General features: G+C 43.5%; 1 protein-coding gene across 5 annotated transcripts in view; it reads left to right on the top strand.

Moving 5' to 3' along the window:
* Nucleotides 1-24295, top strand: part of gli2a (GLI family zinc finger 2a) — a 510119-nt gene that overhangs the window by 124802 nt on the left and 361022 nt on the right. The window lies entirely within an intron of this gene.

Raw genomic sequence — 24295 nt, 5'->3', positions numbered from 1 at the left:
AATGACGATGCTGTTAAGAAATCTAAGTTACTTTTATCCTTGGCTCTTATTCCCTTCTCCCTCGTTTCCTAGACTAATTACAGTACTGTGCAGCCCTGAGGAAGATATATACATATCTATAGCTAGGGTGCCTAAGACGTTAGCACAGTGCTATATTTATCAATGTGGAACAGAAAGCAAGTTTGTATAGCTGACGAGAGCAAAGGATGTTGGGAATGGCGAGGGTGGAGCACCGCGGGAGGGGTGTGGGACAGGTGGCAGAGAAGGAGTACCAGGGACGGGGGTGGGGGGGGGTTTGGTTTGTGTGGATACAGATGCACCCAGCCCTGAGACATCAGATAAAGTCATTTGATTCCAAACAAATGGTTTACTGATCGTGGCAGAATGACTCTCTGGTGCTTTCCGCTCCCTCCCCTTTCCTTTCCCCTTTTCCCAACCATGATTCCTCTATCCCAGCCCTCTTCCTGCTCTCAGCCCGTGATAAAAACCCGTATTAAAACCAAGCTTTTCATCACTCACGTATGTCATGAGATTTGTTTTTTATTGCAACACCAGTACAGTGCAGTGCAAGATAAAGGAGCGGAATTAGCCCACCGTGTCTGCCCCACCTTTTCATCATGACTGAAACAATTTTCCTCTCAGCCTCTCCAATCTTCTCCCCAAATCCCTTCATCCCCTGACCAATCAAGAATCTGTCAACTTCTGCCTTAAATGTACTAAAGACTTGGTCTCCACAGCTGCCTGTGGCAAAGAATTCCACAGATTCAACACTCTCTGGCTAAAGAAATTCTTCCTCATCTCCATTTTAAAAGAAGGCCCCTCTATTCTGAGGCTGCATCTTCTGTTCTTAGACTCTCCCACTATAGGAAACATCCTCTCCACATCCACTCTATAAATGCCTTTCACTATTTGATAGGTTTCAATGAGGTCACCCCTCATTCTTCTGAATTCAAGTGAATACAGGCCTGGAGCCATCAAACCCTCTTCATATGACAAGCCATTCAATCTTGGAATCATTTTTGTGAACCTCCTTTGAACCCTCTTCAGCACATCGTTTCTCACAATACTCAAGTGAGTCCTCATGAGTGATTTATAAAGTCTCAACATTACATCCTTGCATTTATATTCTAGTCATCTTGAAATGAATATTAACATTGCATTTGCCTTCCTCACCACAGACTCCACCTGCAAGTTAACCTTTAGGGAATCCTGCACAAGGACTCCCAAGTCCCTTTACATCTCAGTTTTTTTGTATTTTCTCTCCATTTCGAAAATAGTCAACCCTATCATTCCTTCTACCGAAGTGCACGTCCCAACACTGATTTCTATCTGTCATTTCTTTGCCTATTCTCATAATCTGTCTGACTCATTCTGTATCCTCTCTACTTCCTCCAAACTACCTGCCCCTCCACCTATCTTCATATCATCTGCAAACTTTGCAACAAAGCCATCAATTCCATTACCCGAATCCAAAGAATCGGTCCCAACACAGCCTTATGAAACACTACTAGTCACCAGCTTTTATTCTCACTCTTTGGTGGGATCAATGCAGAGTGGGGCACTTGGTTGAAGAATAGCTAGCGGGGTGGCACTGAACTGAACTAATACCACTAGTTTGATGTTTAATATAGTGTGTATTGTTTGCTCGCTTTTTGCCATTTGGGCAATTTGTTTTTTCTCGCTCGTTGCGTGTTTGATGTTTGATTGAGCGGGTTCCAGGGTGTTTCTTTGTTTTGTGGCTCCCTGTGGGAGGGTGAATCTCAGAGTTGTATTCTATATACGTACTTTGATCATAAATGTACTTTGAATCGTTGAAAGAAATGTCTTGAACGACAAGAGAGACAGGGTGGTTGTAGGGTAATAGCTGTTCCTGACCTAACACTGTGGGACCTAACGCTTCTGAACATCGTCACAATCATCACAATTCCAGAAAGGTTCCCAAAATGTCTGACACCGTTGGGGATGATTAAATTCAGGGAGGGCAGAATTTGAGGAGTTCCGATTCCTCAGATGTGAGGTTATAAGGTGAAGTAGTGAGGTACCATGCAGGGAGTTGAAAATCAGGATCAGAGCTTTAAAATGTACTGCAGCATCCTTATCGAGATCGGCAATGTTGCAGCACCTGCCTCTGTCACTCTGAATCCTGTCACTCACTCAGTCTTCAGACACTTTTTAATGCTGAGGCACTCCCTCCGAACACCCCGTTTCTGAATGGAGAATAATCCCCGCTGGCACCAGGCACCAAGGCCCAAATCAGCTTTCCCTGGCACCTGCACTTCAGTGGGACAATGCTCCAGAAATTGGACACTTCATCGAAGCTTTCGGTTCCAGCATTAAAGAATCAACTCAAATTTTGTGTCGAGCCTTCTGAAGAAAAGATGCAGCTATGGCTTCAGCCTCACTGCGTTGCGAGTGACTATCCCAGCTGTGATAATGCTGCTTAGTAGCACTTCTGTTGTTCCTATCTGTTTGGTTAGATGAAGCACTGTTTATTTTGTTTTCCCAGTGGAACACTGCCGGGAATCTCAGCGCACAAGAGGCTTCCCCAGCTGCTCATAGTCTGTTTCTTGAAGCAAAAGAACTGATAAAATAACCAGGGATGAGGGGTTTGAACAAGCACAGATTAAGCTCTATGGCCATCAGTAGAGTTTCTGATAAAATCACTTCTTTACATAGGAGGTGAAAGTTGTTTCTCTATGCTTTGATTTTATTAAATGGAGTTTTTATGGCGTGACAAGATTACCATTGTGAAAACCAAAAACCACACAAAAAGCTGTTTTATTGGACTGTCTCAATAATCCTTAACATTGAGACATAGTTCAACTGTGTTTACTTTGCAAAGCAAATATACAGCTCACTTAAAGGTAATCTGAATATTTGTGTGTGATGTCCTTTACTAGGATAGCAGTTCACTGCTTAGTGTCCTCTCCATCAAACCGAGATGAACTCCCGTGCAAAAAGAGTTGTAAAATATGATTGGATAATTTTCCATGAGCTGCAATATTCCCCCTCGCTTTAAGCCTGAAAGCGCATACCACCAGGCTTAAAGACAGCTTCTGTCACTTTGCAGGAGCAACATTTCATACTCTGCATGGGTAGCCTGCAACCTGATGGAATGAACATCAATTTCTCTAACTTCTGGTAATTCCTCCCCCTCTCCCTTCTCACTTTTTCCATTCCCCATTCTGGTTGCCCTCTGAACCCCTTCTCTTCTCCTCACCTGCCTATCACTTCCTTCTGGTGCCCCTCTTCCTTCCCTTTCTCCCATGGTCCACTCTCCTCTCCTATCAGGTTCCTTCTTCTTCAGCCTTTCACCTTTTCCACCCATCACCTCCCACCTTCCCCCTCTCCTGGCTTTTCCTATCACATTCTAGCTTGCATTCCTTCCCCCTCTTTCCACTTTCTTATTCCGGCATCTTCCCCCCCACCTTTCCAGTCTTGATGAAGGGTCCTGGCCCAAAATATCGGCACTTTGTTCCTCTCCATAAATGCTGCCTGACCTGCTGAGTTTCTCCAGCATTTTGTGTGTGTTCTGCAGAATCTCTTGTGCTCTCAGCTTCTATCCCGGTGTTACTGAATATTTTCCTGGTATAATAAGAATGGGCTATTGACCTCAATCTACCTTGTTATGACCTTGTACTTTACTGACCACCTGCACTGCATATTTTTCATGGCTAACAGAACTAAGTTGAACATTCCTCGACTGTTTCAATGATACTCTATATTCTGTGTTTTTTCCGCTAGTTTTTTTGCCCTTTGCATGATTTGATTTTTTTTTGCGTGTTGGGTGCTGGGTGTTTTGTTTGAACAGGTTCCATGGTGTTTCTTTGTTTCGGGGCTGACTGTCTGTTTGTTCCCCTTTGTTCTACCCCAATGTACTGTTATAATGGATTGATCTGTATGAGCGGTATGCAAGGCAAGCTTTTCACCATAGCTTGATACACATGGCAATAATAAACCAACTTACAATTTACACAGACCTCCAGGCCGTAAGACAGGAACAGAGTTAGGCTATTCAGCCCATTAACCCTGCTCCGCCATTTCAAAATGGCCGATTTATTTTCCCTCTCAACCCCATTCTCCTGCCTTCTCCCCATAACGTTTAATGCTCTGACCAATCAAGAGCCTATCAACCTCCACCTTAAATATACCCTGGCATCCACAAGAGAGCATTTTGAAAATTAGGCACAATGTGGCAAAATTGATCCTTTTTTTAAGGTTAAATAGATAAATAAGTTTTGATGTAATAAATGGAACCCAAAGGCATGAGATCAAAGCAAGCAGGTGAAGTTTTTCTGGAGGAGGTCGTATTTCGATGGGGCATGGTATGACAGCTCAAACACCAATCTCATTATGGCTTAACGTTCTGTTTCAGTGGTTTAAACACACCACCTGACCTCAACGAGGTTGGGCTGTCAGATCTTCTGAAACCATTTGAGAAGTCGATCTCAAACAGTTTGCACCCCCAGCCTTCAGTTCACCCCTGGATCTCTTATCGGGTTGTTCTTAGTGCTGCACGTGTTCCTGGATTGGAACGTTCAGATTCAGCAGGAAGAGAATGACCCACTGAGGTGCTGTTGACACTAATGAGGCAGGAAGTCATTTCTCTTGACTAGGCAAGTTCCTGTATGACATATGATATGATTGTGTATTGATTGTAGCCCTGAGGTCCCGTGGATTGTTTTGTCACGTTAGTGGAAGGATATAAGTGCTTGTTTCTCTTGTTAGTAATGAACTAACAGCCCCCAGGTTCAAACCCAACATGGCAAAAGCAAGTACCATGGGGTCATTTGGCATGGTTCTCAATGAGGCAGCCATGCGATTATCTTCTGTGATTTTTGTAAGCGTGTATGAGTTCAATTAGTCTGGCAATTAGTGTGTGCAGGGGGTGGGGGGTGCGGTTAACAGCAGGAAATAATGACAACAAAAAAAGTTAGATTGCAGTAAAAACCCTTTTAGCTTGCTAGTTTATTAATGAACCAGGGTAGGAAGCTGGCCACTTCTACCTGGTCTGATCCACATGTGGTTCCAATCATACACAGCATGACACGACCAGAGCTTCCTTTGATGTGGCCTTGCAAGGCATCTCATTGCTGCCCCACATATAAAAGGTCCACCCCCTCCCCCAAGGCTTCCCCGATCTCTGAGTCCAGGAGACCAAATAATAAAATAAGAATCAATTTGCAATGCACACAAAATGCTGGAGAAACTCAGCAGGTCAGTCAGCATCCGTGGAGAAGAGTACGGTTGATATTTTGGGATGAGGCCCCTCTTCAGGACTCTTTTCTACAGATGCTGCCTGACCTGCTGAGTCCCTCCGGTGTTTTGTGTGTGTCGCTTTGGATTTCCAGCATCTGCTGGCTTTCTAGTGATGGGATTAGTTAAAATTGGCATGGACTGTGCAGTACAGTTCGGTGTTATATCAGACACCACCAGCAATGCTTTCTAGATATCAAGCACTCTCTGTGTAAATTATTGCCCCTTTTGAAAACCCTTTCAACCTCCTACCTCTCACCTTAGACCTATGCTTCCATCATTTGATAACCCTGCCATGGAAAAGATTCTGCCTCGACACTCAGTGACCATTTTATTTGGTCCACCTGTACGCCTGCTCATTAATGCAAATATCTGATCAGCCACTCATGTGGCAGCAACGCAATGTATAAAAGCATGCAGACGTGGTCAAGAGGTTTGGTTGTTATTCAGACCAAACATCAGAACGGGGAAGAAATGTGATCTAAGTGACTTTCGTTGTTGCCAGTTGGGATGGTTTGAGTGCCCCAGAAGCTGATGATCTCCTGGGATTTTCGTGCACAGCAGTCTCTAGAGCTTGCAGAGGGTGGTGCGAGAAACAAAACACATCCAGTGAGCGGCAGTTCTGTGGGCAAAAATGCGTTGTTAATGAGAGAGGTCAGAGGAGATTGGCCGGACGGGTTCAAGCTGACTGGAAGGTGACAGTAACTCAAGTAATGACATGTTACAACAGCGGTGTGCAGAAGAGTGATTCTGAGCACACAACATGTCGATCCTTGAAGTGGGCTACGGTAGCAAAAATGACCACAAACATACACTCAGTGGCCACTTTATTACGTACAGGGAATGCCTAACAAAGTGGCCACTGAACATCTGTCATATCTATGCATCTAATTTTACATACTTCTACACATCACCCTTTAATCTCCTTTGCTCCATGGAATATAAACAACCTATCCAATTTCTCACCGTGGCTGAAGTCAAGTTAAGGGGCCAGGCTTTTGGATCCTTGAGTCATAGAGGCAGTCAATATGGAAAAAGGTATTTTGGTCCACTTGTTCTGTGTTGACCATCAAACACCCATGGACACGAATCCTTCAGCCATTGCTGTCATTTTTTCCCCCACATTCCTATCAATTCCTGTTAGATAGGAAAACCTACAAAAAGTAATGGATACAGTCCAGCCCATCACAGGTAAGCCCATCACACAAAGTCCAAGTCAGGTTTATTGTCATATCCATTAATACATGTGTGTGCAGGTGCAATATATCCTACTTGCATCACAAGTGTGTCGCGTCCAATGTGCAACATTTACCAGGAAACATGAATTAAACATAAATAATGCATGTCTTTAAGAGAAATACACAATTTTGGAACAATAAAAACAAAGTCCAATGTGGTCATAGTGTTGCTATACTAAGTTTAAAAAAATTCAAAATGAGTTGATTATCAAAGTACATATATGTCACCATATACAATCCTGAGATTCTTGCAGGCTTTCACAGTAAATCTAAAAAACACAATAAAATCAATGAAAGGCCGCACCCAACGAGACAGACCATCAATGTGCTGTACAAAAGATGACAAACTGTGCAAATACAAAAAGAGTAAAAAAAAATAATAAATAAGCAGTAAGTATTGAGAGCATGAGATGTAGAATCTTGAAAGTGAGTCCATAGGTAGTGGGAACAGTTCAGTGATGGGCTGAGTGAGGTTGCGTGAAGAGTCTGATTGCTGAGGGGTAATAACTATTCCTGAACCTGCTGCTGTTGGTCTTGAGCCTCCCATACCTTCTTCCTGATGGCAGCAGTGAGAAGAAAGCATATGGCTGGGTGGTGGGGGTCCTTGATGATGGATGCTGCTTCCCGCCATGTTGCGTAGGTGTGCTTGATGGTGGGGAGGGCTTACCTGTGATGGGCTGGACTGTATCCATTACTTTTTGTAGGTTTTTCTGTTCAAGGGCATTGGTGTTTCCATACAAGGCCATGGTGCAACCTGTCAGTATAATCTCTACACCACGTCTATAGAAGATCGACTAAATTTTAGATGTCATGCCACATTTTCTCAAACTTCTAAGAAAATAGAGACACTGTCATGCATTCTTTGTAATGGCACTTATGTATGGGATATAGGACAGGTCCTCAGAAATGATAAGTCAAGTCAAGTCACTTTTTATTGTCATTTCAACCATAACTGCTGGTACAGTACACAGTAAAAATGAGACAACGTTTTTCAGGACCATGGTACTACATGAAACAGTACAAAAACTACACTGAACTACGTAAAAACAACACAGAAAAAAATCTACACTAGACTACAGACCTACCCAGGACTGCATAAAGTGCACAAAACAGTGCAGACATTACAAGAAATAATGAACAAGACAATAGGCACAGTAGAGGACAGTAAGTTGGTGAATGTCCAGGCTCTGGGTATTGAGGAGTCTGATGGCTTGGGGGAAGAAACTGTTACATAGTCTGGCCTTGAGAGCCCAAATGCTTTGGTGCCTTTTCCCAGACTGCAGGAGGGAGAAGAGATTGTATGAGGGGTGCGTGGGGGTCCTTAATAATGCTGTTTGCTTTGTGGATGCAGATGTAGTGTAAATGTCTGTAACGGCGGGAAGAGAGACCTCGATGATCTTCTGAGCTGTCCTCACTATCTGCTGCAGAGTAGTACCAAAGAGTTTAAAGTTTCTGACCCTCTCCACCTCTGATCCACATATGGACTCACTCATGGACCTCTGGTTTCCTCCTCTTGAAGTCAATAATCATCTCTGTAGTTTTGCTGACATTGAGTGAGAGGTTGTTTTTATGACACCACTCAGCCAGATTTTCAATCTCCCTCCTATATGCTGACTTGTCACCGTGTTAGATTCGGCCAAGGACAATGGTGTCATCAGCAAACTTGCTGGCATTGGAGTTGTGCCTAGCCTCACAATCATAAGAATAAAATGAGTGGAGCAGAGGACTAAGCACACAGCCTTGAGGTATGCCTCTGCTGATGGATATTGGGGAGGAGACGTTGTTGCCAATCCAAACAGACTGGGGAATGCAAGTGAGGAAATCAAGGATCCAGTTGAATTAAGAGGTACTAAGGCCAAGGTGTTGAAGCTCATTGATTAGCTTTGATGGGATGATAGCCCTGAATGCCCAGATGTTGTCTGATGTATGTGTCTTCACTGTCCAGATGTTCCAAAGTTAAGTGAAGAGCCAGTGAAATGGCAACTGCTGTGGACCTGCTGTGCTGGAAGGCAAACTGGAGCAGATCCAAGTCGCCTGGTGTTTCATCACCAACCTCTCAAAGCACTTCATCACAGTGGATGTAAGTGCTACTTGATGGTAGTCATTAAGAACCACATTCTTCTTAGGCATCGGTATAATTGAAGCCTATTTGAAGCAGATGGTATCTCAGACTGCTGAGTGAGGGGTTAAAGATCTCAGTGGACACAGCGGCCAGTTGGTCAGCACAGGTCTTTAGCACTCGGCTAGATGCTCTCCATGGGTTTACCCTCATGTTGGCCTTGCAGACTGAAATCACAGGGTGATCAGGGGCTGTGGGAGTTTGTGATGGTCCCTTTGTTTTTGCAGTGAAAGTGAGCATAGGGGCGTTGAGTTCATGTGCGAGCAAAACCCTACAGTCTCCTACGTTGCCTACTTTGTCTTTGTAGGAGGTGATGGCATTCAAGCCCTGCTGCAGCTGTCGAGCATTCTTCAGTGATTCAAGACAGCAGTCAGCACAGCCACAAAAAAAAAATTAGCCCAAGACCCTGATGCATGACTGTTGCTAGCAAGAGCAGACCCCACAGCAGTGCACAGATGATCTTGTCTTCCATCAAATGAACACTGGAGGGCAGCACTGTCACCAGCATGGACACCGTGCCACACTGCTTCGGGGGACCAACTCCCATGCTTCTCTCCTTGGCCGCTGCAAACAGTCAACACCACGGCACGAAAGCACATCCCACCAGGCTGGCTGCGTGGACTCTGCCGCACCTGAGTGTGCCACTATCTTACGAGAAGCCTCTTGCATTCCTTTGCATTGGAATTGCCGCATCAGACCATGGTACACTGGTGATCATTTTCATTCAGTAATAAATCTACCTACACACACTTCTTAGGATCTGGGAGGAAATCGCAGCACCCAGAGGAAACCCACACAGTTGACAGGAAGAACATGCAAACTCCACACAGAGAGCACCAGAAGTGAGGATTGAACCCAGGTCACTGACCTGGTGAGGTTGCTGCTCTGTTAGCATTGCCCACTGGATTTCCGCTATAGAAAGAGCTTGAAACACATTTCACATCACGTGCCGGTGATAATGAACCTGCTTCTGAATCATAACAACCCTTTGTCAAACTCTGACCATTCTTTGCAGCCCATGTTGGACGTCGGAAACATAGCCATAGGGCAGATGTTTCAATGACCCTCCGCCAGTGAGGGACCTTGTGAGGAGAACAAGTGGTGTTCAGGGACAGAACTGGGGGAGGAGGAAGGGCTGGCTGAAGAACAAAAGGGTTAAATCTGTGATAAAATGTAGGAGATGAGTAATTAAATGACAAAGGGGATGGCCAGAGTAAAGCAAAGGCAGGTCATAATGACACTAAATTGGTCACTTAGTAAAGACCATAAAGATGCCTGGAAAATAGGCATGTTTGTGAACTGGGAGTTGTCTTTCAGTGTTTGCAGTTACTTGACACCTTTTTTTGGGTAGGATGAAAGGACTTCTAACCTGCATCTGACCCAGGGGCACTCGGTAGCAATGCTGGATATACAATAAGTGGGTTCATGTTCCATTGATTGACCACAATACACAGGAAAAGGGTAAATAGCTGCCAGTCCCTTAACAAAGAGCCCTCCTGTAAATTCACTTTCTCTCATGTTTTTCTTCCTGTGCGCGGGATGGAGGATAAATCTGCTTGTAATTCTAAATAATTATTTGCAGATATTTCCCTCTAGAGAAAACACAGTCACCAAACATCACAGTAACATTCCTGGCATTTGGTTATATCCCACTTCTTTATTGTTTGGTGACCGATTTTCCATTATATCAAAGAGCTTTCAAAATGGTCTCATTTAAATCTAAATCACAAACAATCTATATATGAACACAAGCCCAGCCGAATATGAAAGATTTTTTTTATAGGTAACTTTATTTTAAAGGACTTTATGCCCTGATGAAGGGTCTCGGCCCAAAACGTTGACTGTTATTCTCCTCCATAGATGCTGTCTGAAGTTTCTCCAGCATTTTGTGCGTGTTGCCCTGGATTTCCAGCATCTGCAGAATTTCATGTGTTTATAAATTACTTATATTCTCTGCAGTGCTTTCTCAACTTCTCTTCTTTCTCCTTGCTGTGAAGGTTCATTCATTTCTTAATGATTCCACAATATTTCCCCCTTCTTCCCTGATCTGTGCCTTTCCTTGTACAGAGAACGTACAAAACCCCAGCACAGTGCAGGCCCTTCAGCCCATCATGCTGTGCCAACCTTTTGACCTACTCTGAACTAACCATTCCCTCCCACAAAACCTGAAAGAGTACATATAGCACTTTTCCTTTGTACTTTCAATGCCTCGCTGTAAAAACATGCCCTTGAGAACTGGATGTTTCAAGCATGGGTGAAAGATATCAGCTGCCAACTTTGTGTGTGCCTCACATAATTCTGTAAACTACTATCTATCCCTTGCTTAATAGTATTGGTGCATGGCATAAAAATAGTTCAGAACCCCTGATCTAAACTCTCCTCAACCAGTTAACTTTTTGAAATTTACAGTACTGTGCAAAAGTCTTATGCATATATATAGCTAGGGTGCCTAAGACTTTTGCACAGTACTGCAGTAACTTTATGTATTGCACTGTACAACTGCTGCAAAAAAAACCAAAATTCATGACATAAGTGAGTGATGATAAACCTGATTCTGATATGGGTCTCTATTGTGGACTGAGAGTGGGAAGGAGACAGGGAGAGGGGGATCATGGTTGGGGAAAGGGGAAAGGAGAGGGGAGAGAGCAGGAAGCACCAGAGAGACATTCTGTAATGATCAATAAACCAACTGTTTGGAATCAAGCAACCTTGCCTGGTGCTCAGGGCTGGGTGAGTCTGTACCCGCACCGCCCCTGGCTCCGTTTCTCTGCCACCTGTCCTACACCCCTCCCGCAGCACCCAACCCTTGCCATTCCTACATCCTTTGCTCACTCCAGATTTACAAACTCACTCTCTGCTCCATATTGACCTGTTTGGCATGGTTGACCCTACCAAGAGCCAAAGCACAAAGCCCTGACTCCAGCCGGCATAGCTCAGCGGCTCATTGGTACACACAAGCCTCCAAACCCTGCGACAAGGTTGTGGTCCTCTTGGAGGAAATTTACTTTGAACTTTGCTGTATTTCTAGTGTGCCAGTACTGGTCAGTGTGAAGTTACAAGATTAGACCCAGTGGCAATAAATGAGGAGTGATATCTTTCCCAGCCGGGATGCAAAGTAACTGTACTCATCTTCTTATTGTCCTAGGTCCTCTTGGTTGTTGTTGTGTATTTAATATTTCAGTAATATTTAAGTAATCTTGTGTGTGTGTGTGTATATATATATATATATAGACTAAGCATTCTTGTTCATTTAAATAATTCATTACGAGTTACATGTATAAATATGTGAATTACATACATTATCACACTACCATGTGAAACATGTGCACCTTGCTTAAAGTAAACACAAAGTTAGACTCACATTTCAGACTCCCGTGTCTTCCTTTGAATTATTTTAATATTTTGAAGTTACAAAACATAACAGTGGTGACAAGGTATTTTTGAAATGAACCTGAGATGGCTACCGACCTGTCAAAATGCAGCGATATGTTCTACTTTAAAAAACAGCGCACTGTAGAATGGCGGGTAAAAAACACAGCCCAGCACGTGCGGAGACAGTCAAAGTTTTAAAGAAACACTGCACGGCAAGTGTTCTGTGGAAGGGTATACGCGGTTGAGTGTTAAAAGGAAGTTGGAAATTGGAAAAATTCATAAAGAGTGAGTACTGGGTGATAATGATTGTAAAATAAATCAGAAATGGGAGGCTACATCGGGAAGATTGAAGAGTTTGATTACACAGTGGGTAACAAGTTAGATGTATATGTCATTATGCTACCACATGACATATGCGCTTAAAGTGAACTCGAAATTAGACTCATATTTCGGACTCCAGCGCCTTCTTTCGAATTAGTTTAATGTTTTGAAGTTACAAATCATAAGAGTTGCAGTGGTTGCAGGATTGGGAGGTACTATTGGGGCAGTTGAGTTAAGTAACTGGACTACATTTTATTGATATCTCAAAATTCAGCTTTGATGGTAGAGGGAATAATGTTTAGGGGTTAAATAGGTGCCAATCAATCTCAGCCTTTGATTGGCTCCTGCAGCCACAGAACTTATGTTATGTTTCCAATTGGACTTCTGGCCAGTGGTGATCCCCAGGATATCGGCGATGAAGTTCTTGGCAACGGTGATGACTCATGATGCCAATTTAAGTCCTCTGGGCTGTGGGGTTTGTGGCCCAAACCGTAATCTTTGCCACCATTGCTGCTGGAGGAGAGAGGGGAGTGGAAAAAAAGAGTAAGGAATAGGGTTGGGGAGGGAATGGAAAAGTGGGGAGGGAAGAGGAGAGGAAGGGGAGGTGGGTGAGGAACAGCATGTGTTAAGAACTGGTATGGTAATCAAGGAAACCAGAATGGAGGAAGTTAAAGAATTAGGTATTTAATACGATTAGTATTGCGTTTACATCTCCTTAACATCCGTGTGTGTTGGATTCAATTCAATTCCATTGCAAGGGAGGTTTAATTTCTAATAAAGCCAACTTTATCTTTTTTTTCAGAGTTGATTATTTTAAGAGGCTTGTCTGAAGCTAATTCATGCTTAACTGGAAGTGTGTGTTTGAAGCTTTGGCATTCCCTCCTGGATGTGCTAGAATACAGAATCAATAAATAAATATTCATGTGATATCCATCTATTTCCAGCCTCTGGGTAGGCGCTTGAATTAAGAGCAGCACTTAGTCATACAAAATATGTGTACATTTCACAAACCACTTCCCTAATTCCTAATTCATTTCTAAGTCTTTTGTTTGCTGAATTACTTTTCTTTTTCCGCTATAAACCTCTAATGTGATGTCTCATTTACTGTCACCAGCAGCCATGTACTAAACAGAAAAGTTCTCTCTGAATAGGACCTAGTGCATTCCTCACCTCGTCTCACCACACCCCCACCCTGTCCCCAGAGTTAAGCTCTTGGTAGCTTCAACACTCTCCTGTTCTGCTACCTTTTGGCTGTGCTCTTTCATTGATTCTATTGTATTTCTTGTATTTACTGTGAATGCCCACAAAAAATGAATCTCAGCTTGTATATGGTGATATATATGTACTCTGATAATCAATTTATTTTTAATTTTTAACTTTGTCCTCTTTGTCCAACTGTCAGAAGGTCTTTTTTTTGTGGTTCTGCTCTCAGCTATGGCCTATGCATATCCAACAATGATGCTTCTTTCCAAATCTGGCCTCCATCTCAACTAAACTATCATTATCAGGTCCATCCTTGGCCACATCAGTTTACATCTGACCACCTCCATCAACTTGTCAACTTGTGGTAGCAAGGCAGCGAGCGTAATGCTTGACGGTGCCAGCGACTGGTTGTCTGTAAGGAGTTTACACGTTCTCCCCGTGACTGTGTGAGTTTTCCCTGGGTGTTCTGGTTTCCTCCTACATATTCCAAAGACGTACGAGTTAGGGTTAGTAATCCGTGGGCATTCTATGTTGGCACCGGCAGCTGCAGGCTGCCCCCAGCACATGTTGGTCGCTGATAGAAATCAAAAGTTGTAAGGTCTGTTTATTATCAAAGTACATAACTCTGAGATTCTTCTTCTCCAGATAGCCACGGAGACAAGAAGAAAAAGAATGACAACACGGTCATCAACCCGCAAAACCCCCTCCCCCGCACGAAACGTGACAAGAACATCGGCCTCCAAATCCCTCCCTCCCCACACAAAAAAGCTAACAAAAAAATGAAATAAGAACGTCGAGCCCCAGCCCCCTCTCCCCTGCACAAAAAAAGACTGAGAAATAATGTGCAAAAACACAGAATATATTAAAAAAAATGATAAGACTGAAAAAAATGTCCATAGTCCATAGTGCAAGTCCATATCCATAACCAAAATGCAGAAAAGCCTTGGTAACACCCTGTGGGCACAGCAGCAGGCCACGCTCTTTCCCTCTCCCATCACAGCACTTCACTGTATATTTTGATGTTTCAATGTGCATGTAATTAATAAAATTAATCTTTAAAATCTTCTCTGTTGAATAATTCATCACATTTAAGCCAAGACAAAGTGTATGTTTGAAGTGTGAATCTTGGTGGGATCTGTGCTCGTAATATTAGAGATGTGTCTATGATGGACCATGGGAATGTTGTCAAGATATATGTAGATCACCTATGCTTTGTACAACATTCTATGGTGTTCTATAGTCAACAGATTGCAGTTCACCCTATCCTCAGTTGGATGAATCGCTGGACAGGGAATAAATATTGTGAGAGAAGTTTGTTAAAGCTGATCTGAGTTAAAGGATCTAGGATGGAGAGATTCCCTTCCCATGGATGCAGCTTGACCTGTTGAATATTCCAGCATTTTCCATTTTTAGTTTAGATTACTGACATCTGCAGTTAATCATGAGTATACGAACACATGCTGGAGATCTCAAGCCTGTTTGGGAGTGTTTCCATCGTGCCACATGGGAGACATTTCATTGTTTAAATTAAAAGCATGATTCATATCCCAGTGTCTTGCATATTATTCAATTCATTACAGATCAGTGGTGTTGAATTGCTCTCAGAAATAAACACAAGTTGAGTGACATTGACCCAACCTTAACTTTTTTTTGTTTACTTGCCTCATGGAACACTTCACCTCAGTAAAATAACTTTACAGATCTGAAAAAATAGCTGTGGTGTTTATAACATAAACATTATTCTGATCTGTAAATTTAAACCTACCGTTAGTTTTTTTTATATAACAAGCATCTTAAACTTTTGCCTTTCCTCCTCAAGGTCTTATTCTTTTGTTTCACAAGTCCAAGTTTGTAGGATTTTGGACAATGTGGAAAGAGAGGTACATTTTTAAAAAAAAGATCAAGAAATTAATTGAATGCATTTTCAAGTAGGAAGGTTTGTTTTTCCTGAAAAAATATTCTTCACCTCATCCTTTGCTTTAGTGCAGAGTATCTGTTGCCATTTCAGGAGGGGGGTGGTGGAAGTATCTCTGCCAAATCTACTGTGCTTTGAGTAGCTCAAATGGCTGTGGGTGGGATGGCCCCACTGTGAGGCCCAATCAAAAATAACTGTGCCCATGATTTGACATGACACCCCTTTGGGAATGTAACTGTGAACCACAGCCTGTTGGGGGCCTGAATTGAAACCTGGAATTCATTTAAATCACAGAGATATGGAACAAGAATCCAGCAACTACATTGCTTGTCTGCTCCGGACATGACTTGTTGGATTTTTCTTTACACCAGACTGTCTACTGATTATAAATCTACTATCATTTGCATGCAACTATGGTATTGTTAGAAATACGTGATAAATCTTCAAGAATGGTTTGATGTAACAATTAGATGAACTTTGTAAAGATCATCAATTTATTAATCGATTGGTTTTATTGGGCGCTATCCATTCCTTGTCTGTTTTTCAGAACCCTGAATACCTTGGAAATCCTACAACATGAATGTTAGTTCTTTTATCTATTTCCAACCAGAATGAATTGAAAGTCTATCTCACTGTGGCTAGGATCAACGTTATTTGGCATATACATTTACATGTTTTAGGTAGCATTGGTTGAGGTACAACAAAAAGCAAAAACAATCAATAATTATTGAGAATGAGGAATTCTGTTAAGAATAAAATTAGAGATTAAAGTAGAGATATTCAATAAATTGTCTATAACTACAAAAATCGTTCATTCATTTGTTATGTCCCGTGCCGTATGGCGTGGGCGATCATGGTCTTTCCATGAATGACCATGATTGTTCTTCGCAATTTTTTGTGAAGTGGTTTGCCTTTGCCTTCTTCACTGATGCAACACTGAGTGTCATAGGAAGTCATTCCTGCCTGTGGCCATCAAACTTTACAACTCCTCCCTCAGAGTGTCAGACACCCTGAGCCAATAGGCTGGTCCTGGACTTGGCAAAATTTACTTATTATTACTTAATTATTTATGATTTTATATTGCTATATTTCTACACTATCCTTGGTTGGTGCGACTGTAGCGAAAACCAATTTCCCTCGGGATCAATAAAGTATGTCTGTCTGTCTGTTCTGGGCTGTGTCTTCACAAGACGAGTGACCCCAGCCATATCAATAGTCTTCAGAGATTGTCTGCCTGGTGTCAGTGGTCACATAACCAGGATTTGTGATATGCACCAGATGTTCATATGACCATCTACCACCTGCTCCCATGGCTTCACGTGACCTTGATCGGGTGAAGGGTGGGGCCTAGGCAGGTGCTCCACACCCAAGGGTGACCTGCACTCTAGGAGAGGGAAAGAGCACCTTACACCTCCTTTGGTACAGACACATATCCACCCTGCTACCCCAAAATACATATAAGTACATACTTACAATGTAAACAGCATTATAAAAAGTAGTTTAAAGTATGTTACAATGCACTGTAGTGATGGGGGTAATAGAGGGTGGTGTGTGGGATAAGTAGAGTGGTTGATCAGATTAACTGCCCAGGGGAACAAACATTTAAAATGGTGTGAAGTTTTTGGTTTAATAGCCCTATTACATTTTCCAGAAGAGAACAGGCAGTTTGCAGGGTGGAGTGTCCGCAATGAATTTTGCTGCCCGCTTCTTTGTCCTGGTCACGTCCGAGTCCTGCAGTGATGGTAGGCTGCAGCCAATGCCCTTCTCAGCAGAGCTGACAGCAGAAATTCTGAAGCCCTCAAAAGTTTTTTGATTGGTCAAAAATGAGCTTGTTTAGGAACCAATAGGGCATTTAGTTTGCACCGTGGTTTGATGGACTCTTTGGTGCTTTCACTGTTGCTTGCTTGGTGGAGGGGGGCGGTGGTCGATGCTTCTTCTGGTGTGGATGGGGTTGTTGCTTTTTGTTGCTGCTTGTGTGATGGGAGGGAGAGGGGGCTTCGGGGGCTTGATGTATCTATCGTTCAGTGGGGTTTCTTTGTTTCCTGGATGCCTGCGAAGAGGCTGAATTTCAGGCTGTGTACCGTATACGTACTCTGATATTGTGATACGTACTCTGAACTGATACCCGGATGGTGTCAGCCCCAGGGTGCTCAAAGCCTGTGCCCCCCAGCTATGTGGAGTACTGCACCATGTCTTCAACCTGAGCCTGAGTCTCCAGAGGGTTCCTGTACTGTGGAAGACATCCTGCCTCGTTCCTGTACCGAAGACACCATGCCCCAGTGGCTCCAATGACTACAGACAGGTGGCATTGACCTCCCACATCATGAAGACCCTGGAGAGACTTGTTCTAGAGCAGCTCTGGCCTAGGGTTAGGCCACACTTAGACCCCCTCCAGTTCGCCTACCAGCCCCGACTAGGAGTTGAGGATGCCATCGTCTACCTGCTGAACCGTGTCTAATCCCACCTGGACAAGCCGGCGAGCACTGTGAGGGTCATGTTTTTTGACTTCTCCAGTGCATTCAACACCATCCGCCCTGCTCTGCTGGGTGAGAAGCTGACAGTGATGCAGGTGGATGCTTCCCTGGTGTCATGGATTATTGATTACCTGACTGGCAGACCACAGTACGTGTGCTTGCAACACTGTGTGTCAGACAGAGTGGTCAGCAGCACTGGGGCTCCACAGGGGACTGTCCTGTCTCCCTTTCTCTTCACCATCTACACCTCGGACTTCAACTACTGCACAGTCTTGCCATCTTCAGAAGTTTTCTGATGTCTCTGCCATAGTTGGATTCATCAGCAAGGGAGATGTGGCTGACTACAGGGCTACGGTGGGAAACTTTGTCACATTGTGCCAGCAGAATCATCTGCAGCTTAATGTGAAAAAGACTAAGGAGCTGGTGGTGGACCTGAGGAGGGCTAAGGCACCGGTGACCCCTGTTTCCATCCAAGGGGTCAGTGTGGACATGGTGGAAGATTACAAATACCTGGGGATACGAATTGACAATAAACTGGACTGGTCAAAGAACACTGAGGCTGTCTACAAGAAGGGTCAGAGCTGTCTCTATTTCCTGAGGAGACTGAGGTCCTTTAACATCTGCCAGACAATGCTGATGATGTTCTAAGGGTCTATGGTGGCCAGTGCTATCATGTTTGCTGTTGTGTGCTGGGGCAGCAGGCTGAGGGTAGCAGACACCAACAGAATCAACAAACTCATTGGTAAGGCCAGTGATGTTGTGGGGGTGGAACTGGACTCTCTGACGGTGGTGTCTGAAAAGAGGATGCTGTCCAAGTTGCATGCCATCTTGGACAATGACTCCCACCCACTCCATAATGTACTGGTTAGGCACAGGAGTACGTTCAGCCAGAGACTCATTCCACCAAGATGCAACACTGAACGTCATAGGAAGTCATTCCTGCCTGTGGCCATCAAACTTTACAACTCCTCCCTCGGAGTGTCAGACACCCTGAGCCAATAGGCTGGTCCTGGACTTATTTCCACTTGACATGATTAACTTATTATTTAATTATTTATGGTTTTATATTGCTGTATTTCTTCACTATTCTTGGTTGGTACATCTATAACGAAACCCAACTTCCCTTGGGATCAATAAAGTATGTCTGTCTGTCTGTATTAAATGAACTTCGAACTTTGAAACTTTCAAAGTGTTCGCGAATAACACTATAAAAGAGATAGGCTGCAAATTCACAATGGAAATAGAAATCAGGTGGCTTGGAAAGCAGATGATCAGTAGACAACACTGGCCTTACCACGCGCGACCAGGAAATTGAAACAACACAGGGTGATTGTGCTCATGCAGACTTTTCCTGCCAACCTCGGGATTTTCCTGCCAACCACGGCTGACAAGCCCCATTGTCTGAAACAACAGGTTTTAAGGAGCCAGAGACCCACCTTTACTGCCTCTCCTGTCAGTAGAAACTGTTCCACTGGGCTTAAACTAGCTAAGCCACATGTGAAGTCCAAAAGCTATTTACACACCACTGGGAGCATTTAATAGTTAGTGGGAGCTTATCCCACTACCTCATCCAGCTATAACAAGCTTAAGAACCTTAAGAGAAAAGTGCTGATGCTGGAGGAACACTGCAGGTCAGGCAGCATTTACGGAGAGGAATAAAGAGACGATTTTCCAGGCCCAGAACCAATGGTTTAGGCTTACTTAAAGATGATGACTCAGCAAGCCTAGGTAAAGCTGCCATATATATGTGCAAAGCAGGAAAAATAGCATGCATCGGAAAACGGTGAGCAGTCTTATGTCAAAATAAGTAGCCCTGCCACATCTAGCTGCATTAGTGATAGACAATTAAATAGCTGTTGAGAGGAAGGAGCTCTATAAACATCCCTTCCCTCAACAATATTGGAGTCCAGCATGGAAGTGCTGGAGAAATGACTGAAACATCAGCAAGGAGCCATCAAGTCATAATTTTCACAAGGATATTGCTGGGACTGGAGGACCTGAGTTACAAGGAAAGATTGAATTATGAGGGGCATAGATAGGATAAATGCAAGCATGCGTTTTCTCCTGAGGTTGGGTGGGGCTATAACTACAGGTCATGGGTTAAGGATGAGAGATGGAAAGTTTAAAGGAAGCACGAAGAGAATCTTCTTCACTCAGAGGGTTGTGAGAGTGTGGAACAAACTGCTGGTACAAGTGGCGCCTGTGAGCTTGATTTCAATATTTAAGAGAAGTTTGGATAGGTACAGAGATGGTAGGGGTAGGGAGGGCTATGGTCCTGGTGCAGGTCGATGGGAGCAGGCCGTTGAAGTGGTTTGGCGTGGACTAGTTTCAGTGCTGTGCTTTTCTGTGACTATGACTCAGAAGTGCCGAGTGGCTCCTCTTGAGATCCTTATCATTACAAAAGCCGGCAAACAGCCAACTTAATCTACCATAGATAATAGCAAAAAATAGCCAAGGATATTGGATATTGCAAAGAATGTGAGATCTTGACTAGCTCTTAAATGTCATACTGAAAACCGACAGCCCAAATTGTATTTCTAGCCACACTTGCATCTACTCAGCCATGCAGAAAGCCTTCCAGGCATGCCCTGTTCAGAACTGCAGGACAAAGCTGATCCAGTTAATTAGTGCCCAGTCAGCTTACTCTCAATCATCAGGGAATTGATGGAAGCTGTCGATTGATGATTACTCATCCATGCCTAGTTTGCATTTTGCAAGGACTACTTCTTTCATATCTCATCAAGAGCAGAAGTGAGGTGATTTCCCTTGACATTTGACACCATTGTGACATTATCATCATCGAATGCTCCACCATCAACATTCATGGAGCCATCATGCCCTAGAAACTCTATACCTTTGTCTATACCTCTCAGTACTGCAGGCAACAGAATCAAAGACATCACCCACCCTGGATACCTTCTTTTCTCCTCTCTCACCTCAGGCAGAAAATACAAAAGGCTGAAAGTACTTACCACCAGATTCAAGGACAAGTTCTATCCCACTGTTAGTAGATTCTTGAAAAGATGCATTGCATGACACAGGATTGAAATAAACTGCAGAAAGTTGTGTACTCAGTCAGCCCCATCATGGGCACTGGCCTCCCCAGCATCCAAGACATCTTCAAGAAGCGATGCCACAAAAAGGCGGACCATCATTAAGGACCCCCCTCGCCCTGGACATGCCCTCTTCTCATTGCCACCATCAGGAAGGAGGTACAGGAGCCTGAAAGCACACACTCAGTGATTCAGAAATAGCTTCATTCCCCTTCTGAATGGACATTGAACATGTGAACACTATTTCACTACATTTTATTTCTATTTTGGCTCTACTTATTTAATTTAACTATTTGTTTTATTTATATATATAATATTTGTGAGCCTCTGGCAAAGACCTTTGCATCATCAATGAGGACAGGAGAAGTTCCGGAGGATTGGCAAGTTGCAGATGTTGTTCCCTTATTCAACAAAGGGAGTAGAGATAGCCCAGGAAATTATAGACCACTGAGTCTTTCCCCAGTTGATGGAAAAGATCTTGAGAGGCAGGATGATTAGGAATAGTCTACATGGCTTTGTCAAAGGCAGGTCGTGAGCCTGATTGAATATTTTGAGAATGTGACTAAACACATTGATGAAGGTAGAGCAATAGATGTGGTGTATATGGATTTCAGCAAGGCATTTGATAAGGTACCCCATGCAAGGCTTATTGAGAAAGTAAGGAGGCATGGGATCCATGGGGACCTTGCTTTGTGGATCCAGAACTGGCTTGCCCACAGAAGGGAAAGTGTGGCTGTAGATGGGTCATATTCTGCATGGAGGTTGGTGATCAGTGGTGTGCCTCAGGGATCTGTTCTGGTACCCCTTCACTTCATGATTTATTTAAATGACCTGGATGAAGAACTGAAGGGATGGGTTAATAAATTTGATGATGACACAAAGGTTGGGAGTGTTGTGGATAGTGTGGAGGGCTGCCAGAGGTTACGGCAGGACATTGATAGGATGCAAAACTGGGCTGAGAAGTGGCAGATGGAGTTAAACCCAGATAAGTGTGAGGTGGTTCATTTTGGTAGGTCAAATATGATGGCAGAAAATAGTATTAATGGTAAGACTCTTGGCAGTTTAGAGGATCAGAGGTATCTTGGGGTTCGAGTCCATAGGACACTCAAAGCTGCTGTGCAGGTTGACTCTGTGGTTAAGAAGGCATACGGTACATTGGGCTTCATCAACTGTGGGATTGAGTTTAAGAGCCGAGAAGTAATGTTACAGCTATATAGGACCCTGCCCAGACCCCACTTGGAATACCGTGCTCAGTTTTGGTCGCCTCACTGCAGGAAGGATGTGGAAACTATAGAAGGGTGCAGAGGAGATTTACAAGGATGTTGCCTGGATTGGGGAGCATACCTTGTGAGAAATGGTTGAGTGAACTTGGCCTTTACTCCTTGGAGCGGTGGAGGATGAGAGGTGACCTGACAGAGGTGTATAAGATGATGAGAGGCATTGATTGTGTGGATATTCTGATGTGTGTGTGTATATATATCACAGAATCAGATGTACATTTACTATAATTTAGAGTTTTTACTGTTATGGATTGCATTGTAATGCTGTAGGAAAAACTACAAATTTCACAACTTATGTCGATGATATTACTTCTGATTCTGATGGTATGAACCTTTGACCTCACAATCTACCTCGTTATGATTGTGCATTTTATTGTCTACTTGCACTGTACTTTCTCTGTGCTGTTACACTTTATTCTGTGTTATTGTTTCACCTTGTTTTAACTCAATACACTGTGTAATGAATTGATCCGTATGAACAGTATACAAAGCATGCTTTTCACTGTATCTTGTTACATGTGACAATAGTAAACCAATCTCAGTTCCAACTTAATTTGACCAATCAAATGATCACTATAGATATAATTGCAGAACAGAGGCTAAGAGCTGAGGCAAGCGACTCATCCCACTATCTCTATGGCATGAGGAGCATGATGAAATACTCTTCACTTCCTTGCATTAGCTTAGACTGACAGTTTTCAACAAACACAACATCATGCAAAACCAGCAGCCTGCTTGATGGGTACCCTGTCAACCATCTCTATATTCATTCACTCAATCAATGACTGCAGTGCATACCATCTACAAAGTGCACTGTAGTTATCCAGCCTGCTTAGTCCAGCATCACCCCCTCAACTCATGGCCTTTACTACCAAGAGGGACAAGGAGACCAGCTGCATGGAACACCATCGCTTGCAGACTCCCTATCAGTACGGCAAGTGCTCCGCCCGTCGCTGCGGGAAATTGAAGAGTTGTGTTCATGGAAGCCAATCTCACAGCCATGGACTCTGTCTACACTTCCCTCTGCTCCAGGAAAGCAGACAACATATGACTTCAGATCTTTCTGTCTTCTCCCCCTTTCCACTGGGTGAAAAGGCTAAATTGAAGCTTCAATCTTGTCGTTGTAAGACTCTTGAAGGAACCTTTTGTATGATAATGATGAACTCCTGACCTCATTATCTTACCCCTCCATGGCCCATGCACCTAATTGCCCACCTGCACTGTACTTGACAGTTGCAAACCAACCATTATTATAAATTACCCTGCAGTCTCTTAACTCTGATCATCCTGACCATTTAAATTGGTAATAGTGCTGATACTAATCAAATGGTGAAATTACCCTATGTTGCACGCTCTTCACTCCCACTTAACCCTCAGAAATACTACTGCACTTCTTATTAGTGTCCCCCTAATCTTTCAATCAGCAGAGGTGCTAGTGATCATCCTATCAGTCCGGGTTTTAAAGGCCAGGGAACAACATTTTAACACTTTGTACTACTCGAATACTTCAAAGCTCAATTTCCTTTTTATTGCCACTCGGTTGAATTCACTCAGCAGAGGGATGTGAAACAGAAATTTTTATGGTATCTTGGCATATATGACAATTATAAGTCAATTGCCAATGATTGAAAGTCACGTACCATCCTCACCTGGGAGTTTATTGTTGAATGGTCAAAGGTTCATTTTATTGTCAAAGTATGCATGTCCAATACAACTCTGACATTTGTCATCTCCAGATAGCCACGAAATTCAGAAAGACCACGGGAGCTGTTGAAAGAACTTCCACCTCCTGGCATGAAAAAGAAAAGAAACCGAATTTTCAAACCCTAAAATCCCCACCCCTCCCCCACAGAGAAAAAACCCCAGCAACAGCAGCATCAAATCCCCCTCCCCTCCCTGCAGAAACAATAGCAACAAGGGCCCCAATCCCTCCCAGCAGAAACCTCGACAATAACATTACCCGGCCCCCTCACTCGCAGAAAAGGGCAGCACCCCCAATCAGTACTCTCCTCTCGTGCGTGTGCGCGGACACACACAGACAGACAGACAGACAGACACACACAC

Source organism: Hemitrygon akajei, chromosome 2 (assembly GCF_048418815.1).
Source record: "Hemitrygon akajei chromosome 2, sHemAka1.3, whole genome shotgun sequence".
In the NCBI taxonomy this organism is placed as follows: Eukaryota; Metazoa; Chordata; class Chondrichthyes; order Myliobatiformes; family Dasyatidae; genus Hemitrygon; species Hemitrygon akajei.
The sequence above is the reverse complement of the archived record's forward strand: the minus strand, read 5'-3'. Positions and strand labels throughout refer to the sequence as shown.